The sequence below is a fragment of the Pseudophryne corroboree genome, unplaced genomic scaffold, assembly GCF_028390025.1.
Source record: "Pseudophryne corroboree isolate aPseCor3 unplaced genomic scaffold, aPseCor3.hap2 scaffold_279, whole genome shotgun sequence".
Lineage (NCBI taxonomy): Eukaryota > Metazoa > Chordata > Amphibia > Anura > Myobatrachidae > Pseudophryne > Pseudophryne corroboree.
In genome coordinates, this window is record NW_026969452.1 from 610473 (window position 1) to 637084 (window position 26612).

Sequence of the window (26612 nt, forward strand, 5' to 3'; positions counted from 1 at the left end):
GGCTATGCCCCAGCCCCTGAAGCATTCAAGCTGATTTCTTGCAGCAGCTGGGCAATGTAACAGCTCCAGAGCTGCTCTGTAAGGCAAGTAAAAGGGTGTGGGCCCTGCAGCACTACCTGTAGTTCGCATTGTGCGTTGGAAGGCACAAAGTAAGCAGACGGGAGAAGTCAGGATAGTGCGCAAGGGCATAGAAGGGAGCGGCTGAAGAAAAGAGAAGTGGAAACAGACAGCAAACTAGGCTGGAGAGAGACCTGAGACAAAGAGATCTGAATTATACGAGAGCCGACCAGGGGAAACACAAATTATGCAGTCAAGTTTCCCACATTTGGGGAAATCGCAGGGGCAGCACACCCAGAGTGCAATGGGTGAGCCTTGCCCTGTGAGAAGCACCTTCATGATCATAGTATCTCACCTGGCAGGTAAGTAGGAGTTGGGCTAGAGCTGGGGAGGGTCGCTGCTCGGGCACCCCCCTGTCAAGTGAAGGAGATCCAACTGAGGCAGCACAAAGGAACTCTCGAAAGAAGAACAAGGCTAGAGGAAGATCTGAGACAAAGAAATCTGACTTTTACCAGAGCTGACCAAAGGAAAGCACAAACACAGTCCACCACTACCACAAATAATGCAGTCGAGTTTCCCACATTTGGGGAAATCACAGGGGTCAGCATACCCAGAGTGCAATGAATGAACCGCACCCTGGGAGAACAATCTTCATAACAATGGTATCTCCTATGCAAAATAAGTATGATTTGGGATATGGCTGGGGAGGGCCGCTGCTCAGGCACATCTCTGTCAAGTAAAGGAGATTCAACTGAGGCAGCACAAGGGAACTCTCATCTGGGGACAACAACTGCACGGAGAACACATATTTTCAGATGAACATGGGAGGGCAGAAGGCTGCCTAATACTGAAGCACCCCCAAACAACAAACCAAATGCAACAACTAGTGCAAGCATTCCTGGGGGAAGGCCTGCAGCAGATAGATTTGCATATGGTGATGTCATCCAAGCAGTGGGTCAAAGTTGGCTTCAACCCTCGTCTGCATATGAAAAGAGAAAAGGGGCGTGCAGGGCATGGTGGCCTTTTGCGGCACTTGGCTGACCCCTAGTTTGCATTAAACACCTCCACCCTCCTTCGGTGTGGGGCTCATGTTGGCTATGCCCCAGCCCCTGAAGCATTCAAGCTGATTTCTTACAGCAGCTGGGCACTGTAACAGCTCCAGAGCTGCTCTGTAAGGCAAGTAAAAGGGTGTGGGCCCTGCAGCACTACCTGTAGTTCGCATTGTGCGTTGGAAGGCACAAAGTAAGCAGAAAGGAGGAGAAGTCAGGATAGTGCGCAAGGGCATAGAAGGGAGCGGCTCAAGAAAAGAGAAGTGGAAACAGACAGCAAACTAGGCTGGAGAGAGACCTGAGACAAAGAGATCTGAATTATACGATAGCCGACCAGGGGAAACACAAATTATGCAGTCAAGTTTCCCAAATTTCGGGAAATCGCAGGAGCAGCACACCCAGAGTGCAATGGGTGAGCCTTGCCCTGGGAGAAGCACCTTCATGATCATAGTATCTCACCTAGCAGGTAAGTAGGAGTTGGGCGAGAGTTGGGGAGGGTCGCTGCTCGGGTACCCCCCTGTCAAGTGAAGGAGATCCAACTGAGGCAGCACAAGGGAACTCTCGAAAGAAGAACAAGGCTAGAGGAAAATCTGAGACAAAGAAATCTGACTTTTACCAGAGCTGACCAGAGGAAAGCACAAACACAGTCCCCCACTATTACAAATAATGCAGTCGAGTTTCCCACATTTGGGGAAATCACAGGGGTCAGCATACCCAAAATGCAATGAATGAACCTCACCCTGGGAGAACAATCTTCATGACCATGGTATCTCCTATGCAAAATAAGTATGATTTGGGATAGGGCTGGGGAGGGCCGCTGCTCATGCACATCTCTGTCAAGTAAAGGAGATTCAACTGAGGCAGCACAAGGAAACTCTTATCTGGGGACAACAACTGCAGGGAGAACACATATTTTCAGATGAACATGGGAGGGCAGAAGGCTGCCTAATACTGAAGCACCCCCAAACAACAAACCAAATGCAACAACTAGTACAAGCATTCCTGGGGGAAGTTCTGCAGAAGACGGAATTGCATACGGTGATGTCATCCAAGCAGTGGGTCAAAGTTGGCTTCAACCCTCGTCTGCATATGAAAAGAGAAAAGGGGCGTGCAGGGCATGGCGGCCTTTTGCGGCGCTTGGATGACCCCTAGTTCGCATTAAACACCTCCACCCTCCTTCGGTGTGGGGCTCATGTTGGCTATGCCCCAGCCCCTGAAGCATTCAAGCTGATTTCTTGCAGCAGCTGGGCACTGTAACAGCTCCAGAGCTGCTCTGTAAGGCAAGTAAAAGGGTGTGGTCCCTGCAGCACTACATGTAGTTCGCATTGTGCGTTGGAAGGCACAAAGTAAGCAGACGGGAGAAGTCAGGATAGTGCGCAAGGGCATAGAAGGGAGCGGCTCAAGAAAAGAGAAGTGGAAACAGACAGCAAACTAGGCTGGAGAGAGACCTGAGACAAAGAGATCTGAATTATACGAGAGCCGACCAGGGGAAACACAAATTATGCAGTCAAGTTTCCCACATTTGGGGAAATCGCAGGGGCAGCACACCCAGAGTGCAATGGGTGAGCCTTGCCCTGGGAGAAGCACCTTCATGATCATAGTATCTCACCTGGCAGGTAAGTAGGAGTTGGGCTAGAGCTGGGGAGGGTCGCTGCTCGGGCACCCCCCTGTCAAGTGAAGGAGATCCAACTGAGGCAGCACAAAGGAACTCTCGAAAGAAGAACAAGGCTAGAGGAAGATCTGAGACAAAGAAATCTGACTTTTACCAGAGCTGACCTGAAGAAAGCACAAACACAGTCCACCACTACCACAAATAATGCAGTCGAGTTTCCCACATTTGGGGAAATCACAGGGGTCAGCATACCCAGAGTGCAATGAATGAACCGCACCCTGGGAGAACAATCTTCATAACAATGGTATCTCCTATGCAAAATAAGTATGATTTGGGATATGGCTGGGGAGGGCCGCTGCTCAGGCACATCTCTGTCAAGTAAAGTTGATTCAACTGAGGCAGCACAAGGGAACTCTCATCTGGGGACAACAACTGCAGGGAGAACACATATTTTCAGATGAACATGGGAGGGCAGAAGGCTGCCTAATACTGAAGCACCCCCAAACAACAAACCAAATGCAACAACTAGTGCAAGCATTCCTGGGGGATGGCCTGCAGCAGATGGATTTGCATATGGTGATGTCATCCAAGCAGTGGGTCAAAGTTGGCTTCAACCCTCGTCTGCATATGAAAAGAGAAAAGGGGCGTGCAGGGCATGGCGGCCTTTTGCGGCGCTTGGATGACCCCTAGTTCGCATTAAACACCTCCACCCTCCTTCGGTGTGGGGCTCATGTTGGCTATGCCCCAGCCCCTGAAGCATTCAAGCTGATTTCTTGCAGCAGCTGGGCACTGTAACAGCTCCAGAGCTGCTCTGTACGGCAAGTAAAAGGGTGTGGGCCCTGCAGCACTACCTGTAGTTTGCATTGTGCATTGGAAGGCACAAAGTAAGCAGACAGGAGGAGAAGTCAGGATAGTGCACAAGGGTATAAAAGGGAGGGGCTCATGAAAAAAGAAGTGGAAACAGACAGCAAACTAGGCTGGAGAGAGACCTGAGACAAAGAGATCTGAATTATACGAGAGCCGACCAGGGGAAACACAAATTATGCAGTCAAGCTTCCCACATTTGGGGAAATCAGAGTGCAATGGGTGAGCCTTGCCCTGGGAGAAGCACCTTCATGATCATAGTATCTCACCTGGCAGGTAAGTAGGAGTTGGGCTAGAGCTGGGGAGGGTCGCTGCTCGGGCACCCCCCTGTCAAGTGAAAGAGATCCAACTGAGGCAGCACAAGGGAACTCTCGAAAGAAGAACAAGGCTAGAGGAAGATCTGAGACAAATAAATCTGACTTTTACCAGAGCTGACCAGAGGAAAGCACAAACACAGTCCCCCACTACCACAAATAATGCAGTCGAGTTTCCCACATTTGGGGAAATCACAGGGGTCAGCATACCCAGAATGCAATGAATGAACCTCACCCTGGGAGAACAATCTTCATGACCATGGTATCTCCTATGCAAAATAAGTATGATTTGGGATAGGTCTGGGGAGGGCCGCTGCTCAGGCACATCTCTGTCAAGTAAAGGAGATTCAACTGAGGCAGCACAAGGGAACTCTCATCTGGGGACAACAACTGCAGGGAGAACACATATTTTCAGATGAACATGGGAGGGCAGAAGGCTGCCTAATACTGAAGCACCCCCAAACAACAAACCAAATGCAACAACTAGTGCAAGCATTCCTGGGGGAAGGCCTGCAGCAGATGGATTTGCATACGGTGATGTCATCCAAGCAGTGGGTCAAAGTTGGCTTCAACCCTCGTCTGCATATGAAAAGAAAAAAGGGGCGTGCAGGGCATGGCGGCCTTTTGCAGCGCTTGGATGACCCCTAGTTCACATTAAACACCTCCACCCTCCTTCGGTGTGGGGCTCATGTTGGCTATGCCCCAGCCCCTGAAGCATTCAAGCTGATTTCTTGCAGCAGCTGGGCACTGTAACAGCTCCAGAGCTGCTCTGTACGGCAAGTAAAAGGGTGTGGGCCCTGCAGCACTACCTGTAGTTTGCATTGTGCATTGGAAGGCACAAAGTAAGCAGACAGGAGGAGAAGTCAGGATAGTGCACAAGGGTATAAAAGGGAGGGGCTCATGAAAAAAGAAGTGGAAACAGACAGCAAACTAGGCTGGAGAGAGACCTGAGACAAAGAGATCTGAATTATACGAGAGCCGACCAGGGGAAACACAAATTATGCAGTCAAGCTTCCCACATTTGGGGAAATCGCAGGGGCACCACACCCAGAGTGCAATGGGTGAGCCTTGCCCTGGGAGAAGCACCTTCATGATCAAAGTATCTCACCTGGCAGGTAAGTAGGAGTTGGGCTAGAGCTGGGGAGGGTCGCTGCTCTGGCACCCCCCTGTCAAGTGAAAGAGATCCAACTGAGGCAGCACAAGGGAACTCTCGAAAGAAGAACAAGGCTAGAGGAAGATCTGAGACAAATAAATCTGACTTTTACCAGAGCTGTCCAGAGGAAAGCACAAACACAGTCCCCCACTACCACAAATAATGCAGTCGAGTTTCCCACATTTGGGGAAATCACAGGGGTCAGCATACCCAGAATGCAGTGAATGAACCTCACCCTGGGAGAACAATCTTCATGACCATGGTATCGCCTATGCAAAATAAGTATGATTTGGGATAGGGCTGGGGAGGGCCGCTGCTCAGGCACATATCTGTCAAGTAAAGGAGATTCAACTGAGGCAGCACAAGGGAACTCTCATCTGGGGACAACAACTGCAGGGAGAACACATATTTCCAGATAAACATGGGAGGGCAGAAGGCTGCCTAATACTGAAGCACCCCCAAACAACAAACCAAATGCAACAACTAGTACAAGCATTCCTGGGGGAAGGCCTGCAGCAGATGGATTTGCATATGGTGATGTCATCCAAGCAGTGGGTCAAAGTTGGCTTCAACCCTCGTCTGCATATGAAAAGAGAAAAGGGGCGTGCAGGGCATGGCGGCCTTTTGCGGCGCTTGGATGACCCCTAGTTCGCATTAAACACCTCCACCCTCCTTCGGTGTGGGGCTCATGTTGGCTATGCCCCAGCCCCTGAAGCATTCAAGCTGATTTCTTGCAGCAGCTGGGCACTGTAACAGCTCCAGAGCTGCTCTGAACGGCAAGTAAAAGGGTGTGGGCCCTGCAGCACTACCTGTAGTTTGCATTGTGCATTGGAAGGCACAAAGTAAGCAGACGGGAGAAGTCAGGATAGTGCGCAAGGGCATAGAAGGGAGCGGCTCAAGAAAAGAGAAGTTGAAACAGACAGCAAACTAGGCTGGAGAGAGACCTGAGACAAAGAGATCTGAATTATATGAGAGCCGACAAGATGAAACACAAATTATGCAGTCAAGTTTCCCACATTTGGGGAAATCGCAGGAGCAGCACACCCAGAGTGCAATGGGTGAGCCTTGCCCTGGGAGAAGCACCTACATGATCATAGTATCTCACCTGCCAGGTAAGTAGAAGTTGGGCTAGAGCTGGGGAGGGTCGCTGCTCGGGTACCCCCCTGTCAAGTGAAGGAGATCCAACTGAGGCAGCACAAGGGAACTCTCGAAAGAAGAACAAGGCTAGAGGAAGATCTGAGACAAATAAATCTGACTTTTACCAGAGCTGACCAGAGGAAAGCACAAACACAGTCCCCCACTACCACAAATAATGCAGTCGAGTTTCCCACATTTGGGGAAATCACAGGGGTCAGCATACCCAGAATGCAATGAATGAACCTCACCCTGGGAGAACAATCTTCATGACCATGGTATCTCCTATGCAAAATAAGTATGATTTGGGATAGGGCTGGGGAGGGCCGCTGCTCAGGCACATCTCTGTCAAGTAAAGGAGATTCAACTGAGGCAGCACAAGGGAACTCTCATCTGGGGACAACAACTGCAGGGAGAACACATATTTTCAGATGAACATGGGAGGGCAGAAGGCTGCCTAATACTGAAGCACCCCCAAACAACAAACCAAATGCAACAACTAGTACAAGCATTCCTGGGGGAAGGCCTGCAGCAGATGGATTTGCATATGGTGATGTCATCCAAGCAGTGGGTTAAAGTTGGCTTCAACCCTCGTCTGCATATGAAAAGAGAAAAGGGGCGTGCAGGGCATGGCGGCCTTTTGCGGCGCTTGGATGACCCCTAGTTCGCATTAAACACCTCCACCCTCCTTCGGTGTGGGGCTCATGTTGGCTATGCCCCAGCCCCTGAAGCATTCAAGCTGATTTCTTGCTGCAGCTGGGCACTGTAACAGCTCCAGAGCTGCTCTGAACGGCAAGTAAAAGGGTGTGGGCCCTGCAGCACTACCTGTAGTTTGCATTGTGCATTGGAAGGCACAAAGTAAGCAGACGGGAGAAGTCAGGATAGTGCGCAAGGGCATAGAAGGGAGCGGCTCAAGAAAAGAGAAGTTGAAACAGACAGCAAACTAGGCTGGAGAGAGACCTGAGACAAAGAGATCTGAATTATATGAGAGCCGACCAGGGGAAACACAAATTATGCAGTCAAGTTTCCCACATTTGGGGAAATCGCAGGAGCAGCACACCCAGAGTGCAATGGGTGAGCCTTGCCCTGGGAGAAGCACCTACATGATCATAGTATCTCACCTGCCAGGTAAGTAGAAGTTGGGCTAGAGCTGGGGAGGGTCGCTGCTCGGGTACCCCCCTGTCAAGTGAAGGAGATCCAACTGAGGCAGCACAAGGGAACTCTCGAAAGAAGAACAAGGCTAGAGGAAGATCTGAGACAAATAAATCTGACTTTTACCAGAGCTGACCAGAGGAAAGCACAAACACAGTCCCCCACTACCACAAATAATGCAGTCGAGTTTCCCACATTTGGGGAAATCACAGGGGTCAGCATACCCAGAATGCAATGAATGAACCTCACCCTGGGAGAACAATCTTCATGACCATGGTATCTCCTATGCAAAATAAGTATGATTTGGGATAGGGCTGGGGAGGGCCGCTGCTCAGGCACATCTCTGTCAAGTAAAGGAGATTCAACTGAGGCAGCACAAGGGAACTCTCATCTGGGGACAACAACTGCAGGGAGAACACATATTTTCAGATGAACATGGGAGGGCAGAAGGCTGCCTAATAATGAAGCACCCCCAAACAACAAACCAAATGCAACAACTAGTGCAAGCATTCCTGGGGGAAGGCCTGCAGCAGATGGATTTGCATACGGTGATGTCATCCAAGCAGTGGGTCAAAGTTGGCTTCAACCCTCGTCTGCATATGAAAAGAGAAAAGGGGCGTGCAGGGCATGGCGGCCTTTTGAGGCGCTTGGATGACCCCTAGTTCGCATTAAACACCTCCACCCTCCTTCGGTGTGGGGCTCATGTTGGCTATGCCCCAGCCCCTGAAGTATTCAAGCTGATTTCTTGCAGCAGCTGGGCACTGTAACAGCTCCAGAGCTGCTCTGTACGGCAAGTAAAAGGGTGTGGGCCCTGCAGCACTACCTGTAGTTTGCATTGTGCATTGGAAGTCACAAAGTAAGCAGGCAAGGTCCAGAGAACAGTTAGAGGTCGGAGTAGCACTATCTCAAGTAGTACTACGACAGCACGGATGGATTCTAAATATTCCAAAATCGCAGCTGATTCCGACGACACGTCTGCTGTTCCTAGGGATGATTCTGGACACAGTACAGAAAAAGGTGTTTCTCCCGGAGGAGAAAGCCAAGGAGTTATCCGACCTAGTCAGGAACCTCCTAAGACCAGGCCAAGTGTCAGTACATCAATGCACAAGGGTCCTGGGAAAGATGGTGGCTTCTTACGAAGCGATTCCATTCGGCAGATTCCACGCAAGAACTTTTCAGTGGGATCTGCTGGACAAATGGTCCGGATCGCATCTTCAAATGCATCAGCGGATAACCCTGTCTCCAAGGACAAGGGTGTCTCTCCTGTGGTGGTTACAGAGTGCTCATCTCCTAGAGGGCCGCAGATTCGGCATTCAGGATTGGGTCCTGGTGACCACGGATGCCAGCCTGAGAGGCTGGGGAGCAGTCACACAGGGAAGAAATTTCCAGGGCTTGTGGTCAAGCATGGAAACGTCACTTCACATAAATATCCTGGAACTAAGGGCCATTTACAATGCCCTAAGTCAGGCAAGACCTCTGCTTCAGGGTCAGCCGGTGTTGATCCAGTCGGACAACATCACGGCAGTCGCCCACGTAAACAGACAGGGCGGCACAAGAAGCAGGAGGGCAATGATGGAAGTGGCAAGGATTCTTCGCTGGGCGGAGAATCATGTGATAGCACTGTCAGCAGTGTTCATTCCGGGAGTGGACAACTGGGAAGCAGACTTCCTCAGCAGACACAATCTTCACCCGGGGGAGTGGGGACTTCACCCAGAAATCTTCCACATGATTGTGAACCGTTGGGAAAAACCAAAGGGTGGACATGATGGCGTCCCGCCTCAACAAAAAACTGGACAGATATTGCGCCAGGTCAAGGGACCCTCAGGCAATAGCTGTGGACTCTCTGGTAACACCGTGGGTGTACCAGTCAGTGTATGTGTTCCCTCCTCTTCCTCTCATACCAAAAGTACTGAGAATCATAAGAAGGAGAGGAGTAAAGACTATACTCGTGGCTCCGGTTTGGCCAAGAAGGACTTGGTACCCGGAAATTCAAGAGATGCTCACGGAAGACCCGTGGCCTCTACCTCTAAGAAAGGACCTGCTCCAGCAGGGACCATGTCTGTTCCAAGACTTACCGCGGCTGCGTTTGACGGCATGGCGGTTGAACGCCGGATCCTGAAGGAAAAAGGCATTCCGGATGAAGTCATCCCTACCCTGATCAAAGCCAGGAAGGATGTAACCATACAACATTATCACCGTATTTGGCGTAAATATGTTGCGTGGTGCGAGGCCAGGAAGGCCCCTACAGAGGAATTTCAACTGGGTCGTTTCCTGCATTTCCTGCAAACAGGACTGTCTATGGGCCTCAAATTAGGGTCCATTAAGGTTCAAATTTCGGCCCTGTCAATATTCTTCCAAAAAGAACTGGCTTCTGTTCCTGAAGTTCAGACGTTTGTCAAGGGAGTACTGCATATACAGCCTCCTTTTGTGCCTCCAGTGGCACCTTGGGATCTCAATGTAGTTTTGGGATTCCTAAAATCACATTGGTTTGAACCACTCACCACTGTGGACTTAAAATATCTCACATGGAAAGTGGTAATGCTGTTAGCCCTGGCTTCAGCCAGGCGTGTCTCAGAATTGACCAAAACAAAAAACTGCAACAAACAAGCGCCTAATCATCAAAATAAAAAGTGAAAACCAATACGTGTTTCATAGAATTAAATAATCACAATTTTATGTTCCTGATAGTCTGCGCTTGCCGGAATACTATGTGTAGTATTGTGGTGATAGCATAGAAAAAGAACAAACGGCTGCGCTGAATATCAGGAACGAAACATGATGTACAGAGAGCCAACGTAAAAAATAACAATGTTTATTAATAAAACATATAAAAAGATTAATTGTCAAATAACCGGTGAAAAATATATACAAATATATATAAGAACAGTCACTAGACGTGAACTAGTGGTATATTGTAATGACTCAGCTTATTGAGGTGAAAAGTTCAGTGATTCACTTGTTAGATAGTTGATAAATACCAGGTGTGTTGGTAGGATCCTAATGAATAAAAAAGTCCCTCAGTTGAAATTGATATTCAATACCTTTCCAAAATGGGCTGGTAAGAGCCGAGCGTCCTCGGCTTCAATGTCCTGCAATGCCCACATACGCTGTGCAGCGGAAAGGAATGGACCGTCTCTCTCACAACCCGGTCGTGGCGGCGTGTGCGCTGAAGCCGCTGATGTCGGATGCTGTAGACGGAGGGTGCAGCGGGACCAAGGAACACCTGGAAGATTTCACCTGAGCTGAGTGTGGATAGGGGCGGGTCCTGACGCGTTTCGTCACGTTCACGTGACTTTCTCAAAGGTAGAATGTTCTTATATATATTTATATATATTTTTCACCGGTTATTTGACAATTAATCTTTTTATATGTTTTATTAATAAACATTGTTATTTTTTACGTTGGCTCTCTGTAGATCGTGTCTCAGAATTGGCGGCTTTATCCTATAAAAGCCCTTACCTAATTTTTCATATGTGGTGCCTGCGGCTACTAGGGACTTGGAGGATTCCAAGTTGCTGGACGTAGTCAGGGCCCTGAAAATATATGTTTCCAGGACGGCTGGAGTCAGAAAATCTGATTCGCTGTTTATCCTGTATGCACCCAGCAAGCTGGGTGCTCCTGCTTCTAAGCAGACGATTGCTCGTTGGATTTGTAGTACAATTCAGCTTGCACATTCTGTGGCAGGCCTGCCACAGCCAAAATCTGTAAAAGCCCATTCCACACGGAAAGTGGGCTCATCTTGGGCGGCTGCCAGAGGGGTCTCCGCTTTACAACTTTGCCGAGCAGCTACTTGGTCAGGGGAAAACATGTTTGCTAAATTCTACAAATTTGATACCCTGGCTGAGGAGGACCTGGAGTTCTCTCATTCGGTACTGCAGAGTCATCCGCACTCTCCCGCCCGGTTGGGAGCTTTGGTATAATCCCCATGGTCCTTTCGGAGTCCCCAGCATCCACTAGGACGTTAGAGAAAATAAGAATTTACTTACCGATAATTCTATTTCTCATAGTCCGTAGTGGATGCTGGGCGCCCATCCCAAGTGCGGATTGTCTGCATTACTTGTACATAGTTATTGTTACAAAAATCGGGTTATTGTTGTTGTGAGCCATCTTTTCAGAGGCTCCTTCTGTTATCATGCTGTTAACTGGGTTCAGATCACAAGTTGTACGGTGTGATTGGTGTGGCTGGTATGAGTCTTACCCGGGATTCAAAATCCTTCCTTATTGTGTATGCTCGTCCGGGCACAGTATCCTAACTGAGGCTTGGAGGAGGGTCATAGGGGGAGGAGCCAGTGCACACCAGCTAGTCCTAAAGCTTTTACTTTGTGCCCAGTCTCCTGCGGAGCCGCTATTCCCCATGGTCCTTTCGGAGTCCCCAGCATCCACTACGGACTATGAGAAATAGAATTATCGGTAAGTAAATTCTTATTTTCTGGACTGTGTCCAGGATCATCCTTAGGAATAGAAGACGTGTCGTCGGAATCAGCTGCGATTTTGGAATATTAAGAATCCAACCGTGCTGCCGCAACACTACCTGAGATAGTGCTACCCCGACTACCAACTGTTCCCTGGATCTTGCCCTTATCCGGAGATCGTCCAAGTAAGGGATAATTAAAACTCCCTTCCTTCGAAGGAGTATCATCATTTCGGCCATTACTTTGGTAAAGACCCGGGGTGCCGTGGACAAACCAAACGGCAGCGTCTGAAACTGATAGTGACAGTTCTGTACCACAAACCTGAGGTACCCTTGGTGAGAAGGGTAATTTGGGACATGGAGATAAGCATCCTTGATGTCCAGAGACACCATATAATCCCCTTCTTCCCGGTTTGCCATCACCGCTCTGAGTGACTCCATCTTGAATTTGAACCTTTGTATGTAAGTGTTCAAGGATTTCAGATTTAAATTAGGTCTCACCGAGCCGTCCGGCTTAGGTACCACAAACAGCGTGGAATAATACCCCAATCCCTGTTGTAGGAGGGGTACCTTGATTATCACCTGCTGGGAATACAGCTTGTGAATGGCTTCCCATACCGCCTCCCTGTCGGAGGGAGACGTCGGTAAAGCAGACTTTAGGAAAACGGCGAAGGGGAGACGTCTCGAATTCCAATTTGTACCCCTGAGATACCACCTGAAGGATCCAGGGGTCCACCTGTGAGTGAGCCCACTGCACGCTGAAATTTATGAGACGGGCCCCCACCGTTTCTGTTCCTGGGAACTGGCTGTTTGCTGCAGCCTTTTTCCTCTCCCTCTGCCACGGGGCAGAAATGAGGAGCCTTTTGCCCGCTTGCCCTTATGGGGCCCAAAGGACTGCGCCTGATAATACGGCGTCTTCTTATGTTGAGAGGCTACCTGGGGTAAAAATGTGGATTTCCCAGCCGTTGCCGTGGCCACCAGGTCAGTTAGACCTACCCCAAATAACTCCTCCCTTTTATAAGGCGATACTTCCATATGCCTTTTGGAATCAGCATCACCTGACCACTGTCTTGTCCATAACCCTCTTCTGGCAGAAATGGACAGCGCACTTACTCTTGATGCCAGTCGGCAAATATCCCTCTGTGCATCACGCATATATAGAAAGCATCTTTTAAATGCTCTATAGTCAGTAATATACTGTCCCTATCTAGGGTATCAATATTGTAAGTCAGGGAATCCGACCAAGCCACCCCAGCACTGCACATCCAGGCTGAGGCGATTGCTGGTCGCAGTATCACACCCGTGTGAGTGTATATACATTTTAGGATATTTTACTGCTTTCTGTCAGCAGGTTCCTTAAGGGCGGCCGTATCCGGGGACGGTAGTGCCACCTGTTTAGACAAGCGTGTGAGCGCTTTATTCACCCTAGGGGGTGTTTCCCAATGTGCCCTATCCTCTGGCGGGAAGGGGTATGATGCTAATAACTTTTTAGGAATTAACAGTTTTTATCGGGGGAAACCCACGCATCATCACACACTTCATTTAATTCCTCAGATGCAGGAAAAACTACAGGCAGTTTTTTCTCACCCAACATAATACCCTTTTTAGTGGTACTGGTATTATCAGAAATGTGTAAAAACATTTTCCATAGCCTCATTCATGAAACGTGTGGCCCTACTGGAAGTCACATTCGTCTCTTAATCGTCGACACTGGAATCAGTATCCGTGTCGGCGTCTGTATCTGCCATCTGCGGTAACGGGCGTTTTAGAGCCCCTGATGGCTTTTGAGACACCTGGACAGGCACAGGCTGAGTAGCCGGCTGTCTCATGTCATCAATCTTTTGTAAAGAGCTGACACTGTCACGTAATTCCTTCCATAAGCTCAGCCACTCAGGTGTCGACTCCCTAGGGGGTGACAACTCCATTACAGGCAATTGCTCCGCCTCCACACCATTTTCCTCCTCATACATGTCGACACAATCGTACCGACACACAGCACACACACAGGGAATGCTCTGATAGAGGACAGGACCCCACTAGCCCTTTGGGGAGACAGAGGGAGAGTATGCCAGCACACACCAGAGCGCTATATATATATATATATATATACAGGGATAACCTTATATAAGTGTTTTTCCCCTTATAGCTGCTGTATTGTTATACTACGCCTAATTAGTGCCCCCCTCTCTTTTTTAACCCCTTTCTGTAGTGTAGTAACTGCAGGGGAGAGCCAGGGAGCTTCCCTCCAACGGAGCTGTGAGAGAAAATGGCGCCAGTGTGCTGAGGAGATAGGCTCCGCCCCCTTCTCTGCGGCCTTTTCTCCCTTTTTCTGTGGAATCTGGCAGGGGTTAAAATTCATCCATATAGCCCTGGGGGCTATATGTGATGTATTTTCGCCAGCCAAGGTGTTTCTATTGCTGCTCAGGGCGCCCCCCCTAGCGCCCTGCACCCTCAGTGACCGAAGTGTGAAGTGTGCTGAGGAGCAATGGCGCACAGCTGCAGTGCTGTGCGCTAACTTGGTGAAGACAGGATGTCTTCTGCCGCCGATTTTCCGGACCTCTTCTTGCTTCTGGCTCTGTAAGGGGGCCGGCGGCGCGGCTCTGGGACCGAGCTCCGAGGCTGGGCCTGTGTTCGGTCCCTCTGGAGCTAATGGTGTCCAGTAGCCTAAGAACTCCAATCCACTCTGCACGCAGGTGAGTTCGCTTCTTCTCCCCTTAGTCCCTCGATGCAGTGAGCCTGTTGCCAGCAGGTCTCACTGAAAATAAAAAAACTAAAACTAAACTTTCACTAAGAAGCTCAGGAGAGCCCCTAGTGTGCACCCTTCTCGGCCGGGCACAAAAATCTAACTGAGGCTTGGAGGATTGTCATAGGGGGAGGAGCCAGTGCACACCAGGTAGTCCTAAAGCTTTACTTTTGTGCCCAGTCTCCTGCGGAGCCACTAATCCCCATGGTCCTTACGGAGTTCCCAGCATCCACTAGGACGTCAGAGAAACACTGATAGAGTACATTATATTTATGAATTAATTGCTTCCAGATTCTGCAGCAGCATCATCAGCACCACCAGTGTTACTCACAGTCACTTCACACTGACTGCTGCACAACACATCACTTAATTTCCGGGCCGCCCGCCACCTGGTGAAGAGACATGGGAGATGAAGGACCAGCAGTGCCACGTTGAGCGGAAGTATTGTGAATTAGTTACCCACACGCTCCTTGTGACACCTGCTCCCCGTCTGCCCTCCCACCCGCCGCCTGCCGTCCGGAACCCGAACTGACAAGTAAGTCTCAGCAGAATGTGTCTGCCAGCAGCTCCCAGTCCCTCCTAGAGGAACACTGCCAGTGGTGTGGCGGCCGCGGCACACTAGGACTGAGAGACCGCAGCAGGAGGAAAGCACAGGTGGGCGGGAGGAGAGCATGGGCGGACATCACCATGTCACATTGCAAAGTGACGCCAGTCCCCCCAGTGAGGCCGCCGACGAATGCACTCAGCATAGTATTAGCAGCAGGCAGAGGGGGGTCGGGTGCAACGGTGGTGGGAGGTACGGAAATGAGCTGCAGGCTAGGCTCCACCGATCACACACTCAGCGATCACTGTGCTACAGCAAGCGTGGCGTGCAGCGGTGCTGGACATTAGGGAGTGCCTGTGCGCACCAGGCACCCCCTGTACGCACGCCTATGCGCTACCACCCCCCATATGCCACACTACATCACTATGCTACAGCCCTCCCATATGCTGCACTTCATAATTACACTATACCCCCCATACAACATACTACATCACCACACTACACTACTCACAATAAAATTAAAACATCCCAGTTCCTCATTCTTAATGAGCTCATGTGAGTTCTCTCCCCAACGGAGCTCCAGACCAAGTAACAATGAAGACACCAGCAGCGTGTAGGGGGCAGGCCTGGTCCACTTGTCAGGAGAGAGCAGTCACAGGAGGGTAAGAAGGGGGCGGGGCCTAGTCCTACAGACGGGAGAGAGCACAGACAGGAGAGAGCAAGGTACAGGGGTAGAAGGGGACGGAGCCTATTCTTACAGGCTTTCAAAATTCGACTTTAAAATTCGACATTTGACAAATTCGACTTTTCTGCAATGGTACAAATGCGGCAATTCGACAAAAGTATATTCAATTGAAGTTTGTAAATTCGACAACAGTGCTTTTAAACAGTAAATTTGTCATTTTCAATCCGCCACACTTTGCTGGCGGAATCTAATAAAAAAAATTTAAAAACATGTTTTTTTTTGCAGTTTTTTTTTTTGGTAATAGCATATCTATTTATATTAGAAGGGATTAGGTACTTGGTTTGTCTTTTTTGGAGGCACAAGTATTATTTATATATTTTTTAAAATATTATTTATTTTTTAAATGGAATGTGAAAAACCCGAAAAAAAAATCGCGTGGGTCCCCCCTCCAAAGCATAACCAGCCTCGGGCTCTTCGAGCCGGTCCTGGTTCTAAAAATCCGGGGGGAAAACGGACAGGGGATCCCCCGTATTTTTAAAACCAGCACCGGGCTCTGCGCCTGGTGCTGGTGCAAAAAATACGGGGGACAAAAAGAGTAGGGGTCCCCCGTATTTTTTACACCAGCATCGGGCTCCACTAGCTGGACAGATAATGCCACAGCCGGGGGTCACTTTTATACAGTGCCCTGCGGCCGTGGCATTAAATATCCAACTAGTCACCCCTGGCCGGGGTACCCTGGGGGAGTGGGGACCCCTTCAATCAAGGGGCCCCCCCCCCAGCCACCTAAGGGCCAGGGGTGAAGACCGAGGCTGTCCCCCCATCCAAGGGCTGCGGATGGGAGGCTGATAGCCTTGAGAAAAGTTAAAGAATATTGTTTTTTCTAGTAGTACTACAAGTCCCAGCAAGCCTCCCCCGCAAGCTGGTACTTTGAGAACCACAAGTACCAGCATGCAGGAGAAAAACGGGCCCGCTGGTACCTGTAGTTCTACTGGGGAAAAAATACCCAAATAAAAACAGGACACAGACACCGTGAAAGTATAACTTTATTTCCCACCTGCCGACACACACATACTTACCTATGTTGACATGAAGCAGTCGGTCCTCTTCTCCAAGTAGAATCCACGGGTACCTGAAAATAAAAGATAATTATACTCACCTGATCCAGGTTCCAGATTAAATCCACGTACTTGGCAAAACAACAAACCGAACACCCGGACCAGACGGACTGAAAGGGGTCCCATGTTTACACATGGGATCCCTTTCCACGAATGCAGACATCCGAATCTCGCGAGAATCCGACAGCGGGATGATGACGTTCGTGCGCGCTCGGGCTAGCCGAGCAAGGCGGGAAGGTTCGAACCTGCCTCGGACCCGTGTAAAATGGGTGAAGTTCGGGGGGTTCGGATTCCGACGAACCGAACCCACTCATCACTAGTATGTACGTGAGTGTCAGTGCCGTGCGTGTACGTACGTTTGTGTCAAGTGGCGCGTACCTACATGTGTGTATGTCAGGTGCTGTGCATGTGTGTACGTACAGGCGTGTGTCAGGTGCCGCGCGTGTACGTACGTGTGTGTGTGTGTGTGTGTGTGTGTGCCAGGAGCCGCGCATGTACATGTGTGTGGGTGTCAGGAGCCGTGCGTATACGTACATACGTGTAGGTGTCAGGTGCCGTGCGTATACGTATATACGTGTGTGTGTCAGGAGCCGCGCGTGTTCGTACATGTGTGTGTGTGTGTCAGGAGCCACGCGTGTGTGTGTGTGTCAGGAGCCACGCGTGTTCGTACATGTGTGTCAGGTGCCGCACGTGTATGTGTGTGTGTGTGTTAAATTCCGCGTGTGGACGTACGTATGTGTGTGCCTGGAGCCGCGCGTGTACATACATGTGTGTGTGTGTCAGGTGCTGTACGTGTATGTGTGTGTCTCAGGTGCTGCACGTGTATATGTGTGTATCTCAGGTGCTGCATTTGTATGCGTCAGCTGCCACGTGGGTGTCAGGTGTTGAGCATGTATGTGTTTGTGTCGCATCTGTATGTGTGTGACTGTCAGGTGCTGCACGTGTATGTGTGTGTCAGGTGCTGCATGTATATATGTGTGTGTTAGGTGCTGTTCATGTATGTGGGAGTGGCAGGTGCTACATGTGTATATATGTGTGAGTGGCAGGTGCTGCGTGTGTATACGAGTGTGTGTAAGGTGCTGCGAGTGTATGTGTGTGTTAGGTGCTCTGAGTGTATATGATTGTGTGTCAGGTGCTGTGCATGTGTGCGTTAAATGCCACATGTATGTATGTGTGTCAGGTGCTGCGTGTGTGTGTGGGTGTGTCAGGTGCTGCATGTCTGTGTGTGTGGGTGTGTCAGGTGCTGCATGTGTGTGTGTGTGTGTGTGTGTCTGTCAGGTGCTGCATGTGTGTGTCAGGTGCTGCATGTCTGCGTGTGTGTGTCAGGCGCTGCATGTCTGTGTCAGGTGCTGCGTGTGTGTGTGTGTCAGGTGCTGTGTGTGTGTGTGTGTGTGTGTGTGTGTGTGTCAGGTGCTGCGTATGTGTGTGTGTGTCAGGTGCTGCGTGTCTGTGTCAGGTGCTGCGTGTCTGCGTGTGTGTGTCAGGTGCTGCGTGTCTGCGTGTGTGTGTCAGGTGCTGCGTGTCTGCGTGTGTGTGTCAGGTGCTGCGTGTGTGTGTGTGTGTCAGGTGCTGCGTGTCTGCGTGTGTGTGTCAGGTGCTGCGTGTCTGCATGTGTGTGTCAGGCGCTGCATGTCTGTGTGTCAGGTGCTGCGTGTGTGTGTGTGTGTCAGGTGCTGTGTGTGTGTGTCAGGTGCTGCGTGCCGTGTGCGTGTGTCAGGTGCGTGAGTGTGCGTGTGTCAGGTGCGTGAGTGTGTGTGTGTCAGGTGCGTGAGTGTGTGTGTGTGTGTCAGGTGCGTGAGTGTGTGTGTCAGGTGCGTGAGTGTGTGTGTGTGTCAGGCGCTGCGTGTCTGTGTGTGTCAGGCGCGAACTAGGGGTCATCCAAGCACCACAAAAGGCCTCCATGCCCTGCACGCCCCTTTTCTCTTTTCATATGCAGACGAGGGTTGAAGCCAACTTTGACCCACTGCTTGGATGACATCACCATATTCAAATCCATCTGCTGCAGGCCATCCCCCAGGAATGCTTGCACTAGTTGTTGCATTTGGTTTGTTGTTTGGGGGTGCTTCAGTATTAGGCAGCCTTCTGCCCTCCCATGTTCATCTGAAAATATGTGTTCTCCCTGCAGTTGTTGTCCCCAGATGAGAGTTCCCTTGTGCTGCCTCAGTTGAATCTCCTTTACTTGACAGAGATGTGCCTGAGCAGCGGCCCTCCCCAGCCCTATCCCAAATCATACTTATTTTGCATAGGAGATACTATTGTCATGAAGATTGTTCTCCCAGGGTGAGGTTCATTCATTGCATTCTGGGTATGCTGACCCCTGTGATTTCCCCAAATGTGGGAAACTCGACTGCATTATTTGTGGTAGTGGGGGACTGTGTTTGTGCTTTCCTCTGGTCAGCTCTGGTAAAAGTCAGATTTCTTTGTCTCAGATCTTCCTCTAGCCTTGTTCTTCTTTTGAGAGTTCCCTTGTGCTGCCTCAGTTGGATCTCCTTCACTTGACAGGTAGTGCCCGAGCAGCGACCCTCCCCAGCTCTAGCCCAACTCCTACTAACCTGCCAGGTGAGATACTATGATCATGAAGGTGCTTCTCCCAGGGCAAGGCTCACCCATTGCACTCTGGGTGTGCTGCCCCTTGCGATTTCCCCAAATGTGGGAAACTTGACTGCATAATTTGTGTTTCCCCTGGACGGCTCTCGTATAATTCAGATCTCTTTGTCTCAGGTCTCTCTCCAGCCTAGTATGCTGTCTGTTTCCACTTCTCTTTTCTTGAGCCCCTCCCTTCTATAACCTTGTGCACTATCCTGACTTCTCCTCCCATCTGCTTACTTTGTGCCTTCCAATGCACAATGCAAACTACAGGTAGTGCTGCAGGGCCCACACCCTTTTACTTGCCTTACAGAGCAGCTCTGGAGCTGTTACAGTACCCAGCTGCTGCAAGAAATCAGCTTGAATGCTTCAGGGGCTGGGGCATGGCCAACATGAGCCCCACACCGAAGGAGGGTGGGGGTGTTTAATGCGAACTAGGGGTCATCCAAGCGTCGCAAAAGGCCGCCATGCCCTGCATATCCCTTTTCTCTTTTCATAAGCAGACGAGGGTTGAAGCCAACTTTGACCCACTGCTTGGATGACATCACTTGCTGCCTTTCCAATGAAGCAAGTTTAATTTAGTAATAGGTGAAAAACCATCCCTACAAAGGTGTTAATCAGATACTTGGCTTTGTGGACACTTTTCAGAGAACAAATTTGTTAGCATAAAAATAAAGCCAGAAAATGAAGAGCTGTTTAATCACTCAGTTGGATTTTTCTGCCAGCATATTTCTTTTTCTCTGCAACCCACTTCTAAATTGTGCTTCCTAGCTATTTTTTATAAAATCACTTAATCAAATCTAACTCTGATTACATCAGAGAAGGCCAGGTACCCTACACCATAAGAGGGGGTTTGAAATTTTGACTTGTCTACTTAAAGATCACCAAAATCTGATAACAAGGTAAATTACGTCCCTGGGTAGGATTGAACCACCAACCTTTTGGTTAATAACCGAACACGCTAACTGATTGCGCCACAGAGACACATTGCAAAAGTATATACTGACAAAGGCTAATAAGCATTCATCTAGAACGTTTCCTAGAAAAACTTTAAAAAGTCAATAATCTGGAGAGTTTTTGTAAGATGTTTCTTCCATCAACCAATGAAGAAACACATTGGTACTTTCCCATGATGAGTGAGTGCTTCAGGATCTCTTGCACTTACATGTGCAGCAGAGTACTGCAATGGAAGCATGCTGGGCCCATAACCCAGAGGTAGGCAGATTGAAACTATCCTCTGCTATATGCATTTTTTTTTGTTAATTAAAGTAATCCAAAACTGGGATTGATATTTTTGCTCTTTTATTTTTACTTTAAGTACAATAACTTTTATTATTTTAATTTGTTTTAATAGTATATTGACAGTATTGTTTTCTTTCAAAAATCCACTTAATTTTCTTTACCCTATTATTCAAATGGTAATTGACAAAAACAAACTACATTGTCACCAGAAGAGCAATACAAAATGTACAAGTGATATATTAAAATCATCTTTCCAGCTTGAATTTCAATGATGCATTGGGGCAACGATTTTGTGAGAAACATCTTCACCCTTAAATAAAGATTTTCTTAATTCCTTACCTGTGTGCTAATTAGATATCACCTTGTTTTCACATTAAACAGACTTCCACATGAGAAAGCAGCAAGGATGCAGTGGCGTTAATGTTTCCTGGTGTCAACCTGTATTATTTCAGTAGATATTGAAATGAGGATGCATCTTGCTGCCTTTCCAATGAAGCATGTTTAATTTAGTAATAGGTGAAAAACCATCCCTACAAAGGTGTTAATCAGATACTTGGCTTTGTGGACTCTTTTCAGAGAACAAATTTGTTAGCATAAAAATAAAGCCAGAAAATGAAGAGCTGTTTAATCACTCAATTGGATTTTTCTGCCAGCATATTTCTTTTTCTCTGCAAACCACTGCTAAATTGTGCTTCCTAGCTGTTTTTTTTATAAAATCACTTAATCAAATCTAACTCTGATTACATCAGAGTAGGCCAGGTACCCTACACCATAAGAGAGGGTTTGAAATTTTGACTTGTCTACTTAAATATCACCAAAATCTGATCACAGGGTCAATTACGTCCCTGGGTGGGATTGAACCACCAACGTTTTGGTTAATAGCCGTACACACTAACTGATTGCGCTACAGCGACACTTTGCAAAAGTACATACTGACAAAGGCTAATAAGCATTCATCTAGAACGTTTCCTAGAAAAACTTTAAATAGTCAATAATCTGGAGAGTTTTTGTAAGATGTTTCTTCCATCAACCAACGAAGAAACACATTGGTACTTTCCCATGATGAGTGAGTGCTTCAGGATCTCTTGCACTTACATGTGCAGCAGAGTACTGTAATGAAAGCATGCTGGGTTCATAACCCAGAGGTAGGCAGATTGAAACTATCCTCTGCTATATGCATTTTTTTTTTGTTAATTAAAGTAATCCAAAACTGGGATTGATATTTTTGCTCTTTTATTTTTACTTAAAGTACAATAACTTTTACCATTTTAATTTGTTTTAATAGTATATTGACAGTATTGTTTTCTTTCAAAAATCCACTTAATTTTCTTTACCCTATTATTAAAATGGTAATTGACAAAAACAAACTACATTGTCACCAGAAGAGCAATACAAAATGTACAAGTGATATATTAAAATCATCTTTCCAGCTTGAATTTCAATGATGCATTGGGGCAACGATTTTGTGAGAAACATCTTCACCCTTAAATAAAGATTTTCTTAATTCCTTACCTGTGTGCTAATTAGATATCACCTTGTTTTCACATTAAACAGACTTCCACATGAGAAAGCAGCAAGGATGCAGTGGCGTTAATGTTTCCTGGTGTCAACCTGTATTATTTCAGTAGATATTGAAATGAGGATGCATCTTGCTGCCTTTCCAATGAAGCAAGTTTAATTTAGTAATAGGTGAAAAACCATCCCTACAAAGATGTTAATGCGATACTTGGCTTTTTGGACACTTTTCAGAGAACAAATTTGTTAGCATAAAAATAAAGCCAGAAAATGAAGAGCTGTTTAATCACTCAATTGGATTTTTCTGCCAGCATATTTCATTTTCTCTGCAACCCACTGCTAAATTGTGCTTCCTAGCTGTTTTTTTATAAAATCACTTAATCAAATCTAGCTCTGATTACATCAGAGTAGGCCAGGTACCCTACACCATAAGAGGGGGTTTGAAATTTTGACTTGTCTACTTAAAGATCACCAAAATCTGATGACAAGGTCAATAACATCCCTGGGTGGGATTGAACCACCTACCCTTTGGTTAATAACCAAACACACTAACCGATTGCACCACAGAGACACTTTGCAAAAGTACATACTGACAAAGGCTAATAAGCATTCATCTAGAACGTTTCCTAGAAAACTTTAAAAAGTCAATAATCTGGAGAGTTTTTGTAAAATGTTTCTTCCATCAACCAATGAAGAAACGCATTGGTACTTTCCCATGATGAGTGAGTGCTTCAGGATCTCTTGCACTTACATGTGCAGCAGAGTACTGCAATGGAAGCATGCTGGGCCCATAACCCAGAGGTAGGCAGATTGAAACTATCCTCTGCTATATGCATTTTTTTTTTGTTAAAGTAATCCAAAACTGGGATTGATATTTTTGCTCTTTTATTTTTACTTAAAGTACAATAACTTTTACCATTTTAATTTGTTTTAATAGTATATTGACAGTATTGTTTTCTTTCAAAAATCCACTTAATTTTCTTTACCCTATTATTAAAATGGTAATTGACAAAAACAAACTACATTGTCACCAGAAGAGCAATACAAAATGTACAAGTGATATATTAAAATCATCTTTCCAGCTTGAATTTCAATGATGCATTGGGGCAACGATATTGTGAGAAACATCTTCACCCTTAAATAAAGATTTTCTTAATTCCCTACCTGTGTGCTAATTAGATATCACCTTGTTTTCACATTAAACAGACTTCCACATGAGAAAGCAGCAAGGATGCAGTGGCGTTAATGTTTCCTGGTGTCAACCTGTATTATTTCAGTAGATATTGAAATGAGGATGCATCTTGCTGCCTTTCCAATGAAGCAAGTTTAATTTAGTAATAGGTGAAAAACCATCCCTACAAAGATGTTAATCAGATACTTGGCTTTGTGGACACTTTTCAGAGAACAAATTTGTTAGCATAAAAATAAAGCAAGAAAATGAAGAGCTGTTTAATCACTCAATTGGATTTTTTTGCCAGCATATTTCTTTTTCTCTGCAAACCACTGCTAAATTGTGCTTCCTAGCTGTTTTTATAAAATCACTGAATCAAATCTAACTCTGATTACATCAGAGAAGGCCAGGTACCCTACACCATAACAGGGGTTTTTGAAATTTTGACTTGTCTACTTAAAGATCACCAAAATCTGATAACAAGGTCAATTACGTCCCTGGGTGGGATTGAACCACTAACCTTTTGGTTAATAGCCGTACACAGTAACTGATTGCGCCACAGCGACACTTTGCAAAAGTATATACTGACAAAGGCTAATAAGCATTCATCTAGAACGTTTCCTAGAAAAACTTTAAATACTCAATAATCTGGAGAGTTTTTGTAAGATGTTTCTTCCATCAACCAATGAAGAAACACATTGGTACTTTCCCATGATGAGTGAGTGCTTCAGGATCTCTTGCAATTACATGTGCAGCAGAGTACTGTAATGGAAGCATGCTGGATCCATAACCCAGAGGTAGGCAGATTGAAACTATCCTCTGCTATATGCATTTTTTTTTTTTGTTAATTAAAGTAAACCAAAACTGGGATTGATATTTTTGCTCTTTTATTTTTACTTAAAGTACAATAACTATTACCATTTTAATTTGTTTTAATAGTATATTGACAGTATTGTTTTCTTTCAAAAATCCAATTAATTTTATTTACCCGATTATTAAAATGGTAATTGACAAAAACAAACTACATTGTCACCAGAAGAGCAATACAAAATGTACAAGTGATATATTAAAATCATCTTTCCAGCTTGAATTTCAATGATGCATTGGGGCAACGATTTTGTGAGAAACATCTTCACCCTTAAATAAAGATTTTCTTAATTCCTTACCTGTGTGCTAATTAGATATCACCTTGTTTTCACATTAAACAGACTTCCACATGAGAAAGCAGCAAGGATGCAGTGGCGTTAATGTTTCCTGGTGTCAACAAGTATTATTTCAGTAGATATTGAAATGAGGATGCATCTTGCTGCCTTTCCAATGAAGCAAGTTTAATTTAGTAATAGGTTAAAAACCATCCCTACAAAGGTGTTAATCAGAAACTTGGCTTTGTGGACACTTTTCAGAGAACAAATTTTCCAATGCCTAGCTCTTTGCAAAAGAGAGATATCGGCAAGGAAAAGCTGTATTGTACCTTTGCATTTTTCTCCCAAACGAAAGACACTAGAATGAAAAATTTAAAGCCTCCTGTTAGTGCTTCATCTACACGTTATAGCCCTGAATTTTCCAATGCCTAGCTCTTTGCAAAAGAGAGATATCGGCAAGGAAAAGCTGTATTGTACCTTTGCATTTTTCTCCCAAACGAAAGACACTAGAATGAAAATTTTAAAGCCTCCTGTTAGTGCTTCACCTACAAGTTATAGCCCTGAATTTTCAAATGCCTATCTCTTTGCAAAAGAGAGATATCGGCAAGGAAAAGCTGTATTGTACCTTTGCATTTTTCTCCCAAACGAAGGACACTAGAATGAAAATTTTAAAGCCTCCTATTAGTGCTTCATCTACACGTTATAGCCCTGAATTTTCCAATGCCTATCTCTTTGCAAAAGAGAGATATCGGCAAGGAAAAGCTGTATTGTACCTTTGCATTTTTCTCCCAAACGAAGGACACTAGAATGAAAATTTTAAAGCCTCCTGTTAGTGCTTCATCTACACGTTATAGCCCTGAATTTTCCAATGCCTATCTCTTTGCAAAAGAGAGATATCGGCAAGGAAAAGCTGTATTGTACCTTTGCATTTTTCTCCCAAACGAAAGACACTAGAATGAAAATTTTAAAGCCTCCTGTTAGTGCTTCATCTACACGTTATAGCCCTGCATTTTCCAATGCCTATCTCTTTGCAAAAGATAGATATCGGCAAGGAAAAGCAGCATTGTACCTTTGCATTTTTCTCCCAAACGAAAGACACTAGAATGAAAATTTTAAAGCCTCCTGTTAGTGCTTCACCTACACGTTATAGCCCTGAATTTTCCAATGCCTATCTCTTTGCAAAAGAGAGATATCGGCAAGGAAAAGCTGTATTGTACCTTTGCATTTTTCTCCCAAACGAAGGACACTAGAATGAAAATTTTAAAGCCTCCTATTAGTGCTTCATCTACACGTTATAGCCCTGAATTTTCCAATGCCTATCTCTTTGCAAAAGAGAGATATCGGCAAGGAAAAGCTGTATTGTACCTTTGCATTTTTCTCCCAAACGAAAGACACTAGAATGAAAATTTTAAAGCCTCCTGTTAGTGATTCATCTACACGTTATAGCCCTGCATTTTCCAATGCCTATCTCTTTGCAAAAGAGAGATATCGGCAAGGAAAAGCAGCATTGTACCTTTGCATTTTTCTCCCAAACGAAAGACACTAGAATGAAAATTTTAAAGCCTCCTGTTAGTGCTTCACCTACACGTTATAGCCTGAATTTTCCAATGCCTATCTCTTTGCAAAAGAGAGATATCGGCAAGGAAAAGCTGTATTGTACCTTTGCATTTTTCTCCCAAACGAAGGACACTAGAATGAAAATTTTAAAGCCTCCTATTAGTGCTTCATCTACACGTTATAGCCCTGAATTTTCCAATGCCTATCTCTTTGCAAAAGAGAGATATCGGCAAGGAAAAGCTGTATTGTACCTTTGCATTTTTCTCCCAAACGAAGGACACTAGAATGAAAATTTTAAAGCCTCCTGTTAGTGCTTCATCTACACGTTATAGCCCTGAATTTTCCAATGCCTATCTCTTTGCAAAAGAGAGATATCGGCAAGGAAAAGCTGTATTGTACCTTTGCATTTTTCTCCCAAACGAAGGACACTAGAATGAAAATTTTAAAGCCTCCTATTAGTGCTTCATCTACACGTTATAGCCCTGAATTTTCCAATGCCTATCTCTTTGCAAAAGAGAGATATCGGCAAGGAAAAGCTGTATTGTACCTTTGCATTTTTCTCCCAA

The 26612-nt window shown here is 46.4% G+C and overlaps 13 non-coding genes and 2 pseudogenes across 13 annotated transcripts; 2 read left to right on the plus strand and 13 right to left on the minus strand.

The window, feature by feature from the left end:
- Nucleotides 1-264: 264 nt before the first annotated feature.
- On the minus strand, nucleotides 265-427 carry LOC135013988 (U1 spliceosomal RNA). Its single transcript, XR_010212573.1, has one exon. It is a non-coding gene; the product is annotated as a U1 spliceosomal RNA (small nuclear RNA).
- A 152-nt stretch (nucleotides 428-579) lies between these two features.
- On the minus strand, nucleotides 580-743 carry LOC135013958 (U1 spliceosomal RNA). The gene has a single exon (XR_010212545.1). It is a non-coding gene; the product is annotated as a U1 spliceosomal RNA (small nuclear RNA).
- A 674-nt stretch (nucleotides 744-1417) lies between these two features.
- LOC135014164 (U1 spliceosomal RNA) lies at nucleotides 1418-1580 on the minus strand. The gene has a single exon (XR_010212721.1). It is a non-coding gene; the product is annotated as a U1 spliceosomal RNA (small nuclear RNA).
- Nucleotides 1581-1732: 152 nt separating this feature from the next.
- Nucleotides 1733-1896, minus strand: LOC135013911 (U1 spliceosomal RNA). Its single transcript, XR_010212499.1, has one exon. It is a non-coding gene; the product is annotated as a U1 spliceosomal RNA (small nuclear RNA).
- Nucleotides 1897-2567: 671 nt separating this feature from the next.
- LOC135014034 (U1 spliceosomal RNA) lies at nucleotides 2568-2730 on the minus strand. The gene has a single exon (XR_010212613.1). It is a non-coding gene; the product is annotated as a U1 spliceosomal RNA (small nuclear RNA).
- A 152-nt stretch (nucleotides 2731-2882) lies between these two features.
- LOC135013964 (U1 spliceosomal RNA) lies at nucleotides 2883-3046 on the minus strand. The gene has a single exon (XR_010212550.1). It is a non-coding gene; the product is annotated as a U1 spliceosomal RNA (small nuclear RNA).
- A 972-nt stretch (nucleotides 3047-4018) lies between these two features.
- On the minus strand, nucleotides 4019-4182 carry LOC135013973 (U1 spliceosomal RNA). Its single transcript, XR_010212559.1, has one exon. It is a non-coding gene; the product is annotated as a U1 spliceosomal RNA (small nuclear RNA).
- Nucleotides 4183-4856: 674 nt separating this feature from the next.
- Nucleotides 4857-5019, minus strand: LOC135014167 (U1 spliceosomal RNA). The gene has a single exon (XR_010212724.1). It is a non-coding gene; the product is annotated as a U1 spliceosomal RNA (small nuclear RNA).
- A 152-nt stretch (nucleotides 5020-5171) lies between these two features.
- On the minus strand, nucleotides 5172-5335 carry LOC135013944 (U1 spliceosomal RNA). The gene has a single exon (XR_010212531.1). It is a non-coding gene; the product is annotated as a U1 spliceosomal RNA (small nuclear RNA).
- Nucleotides 5336-6034: 699 nt separating this feature from the next.
- Nucleotides 6035-6169, minus strand: LOC135014002 (U1 spliceosomal RNA; annotated as a pseudogene).
- Nucleotides 6170-6321: 152 nt separating this feature from the next.
- Nucleotides 6322-6485, minus strand: LOC135013985 (U1 spliceosomal RNA). Its single transcript, XR_010212570.1, has one exon. It is a non-coding gene; the product is annotated as a U1 spliceosomal RNA (small nuclear RNA).
- Nucleotides 6486-7177: 692 nt separating this feature from the next.
- LOC135013999 (U1 spliceosomal RNA) lies at nucleotides 7178-7319 on the minus strand (annotated as a pseudogene).
- Nucleotides 7320-7471: 152 nt separating this feature from the next.
- On the minus strand, nucleotides 7472-7635 carry LOC135013996 (U1 spliceosomal RNA). The gene has a single exon (XR_010212581.1). It is a non-coding gene; the product is annotated as a U1 spliceosomal RNA (small nuclear RNA).
- Nucleotides 7636-19062: 11427 nt separating this feature from the next.
- On the plus strand, nucleotides 19063-19226 carry LOC135014197 (U1 spliceosomal RNA). The gene has a single exon (XR_010212748.1). It is a non-coding gene; the product is annotated as a U1 spliceosomal RNA (small nuclear RNA).
- Nucleotides 19227-19377: 151 nt separating this feature from the next.
- Nucleotides 19378-19541, plus strand: LOC135014005 (U1 spliceosomal RNA). Its single transcript, XR_010212585.1, has one exon. It is a non-coding gene; the product is annotated as a U1 spliceosomal RNA (small nuclear RNA).
- Nucleotides 19542-26612: the final 7071 nt, after the last annotated feature.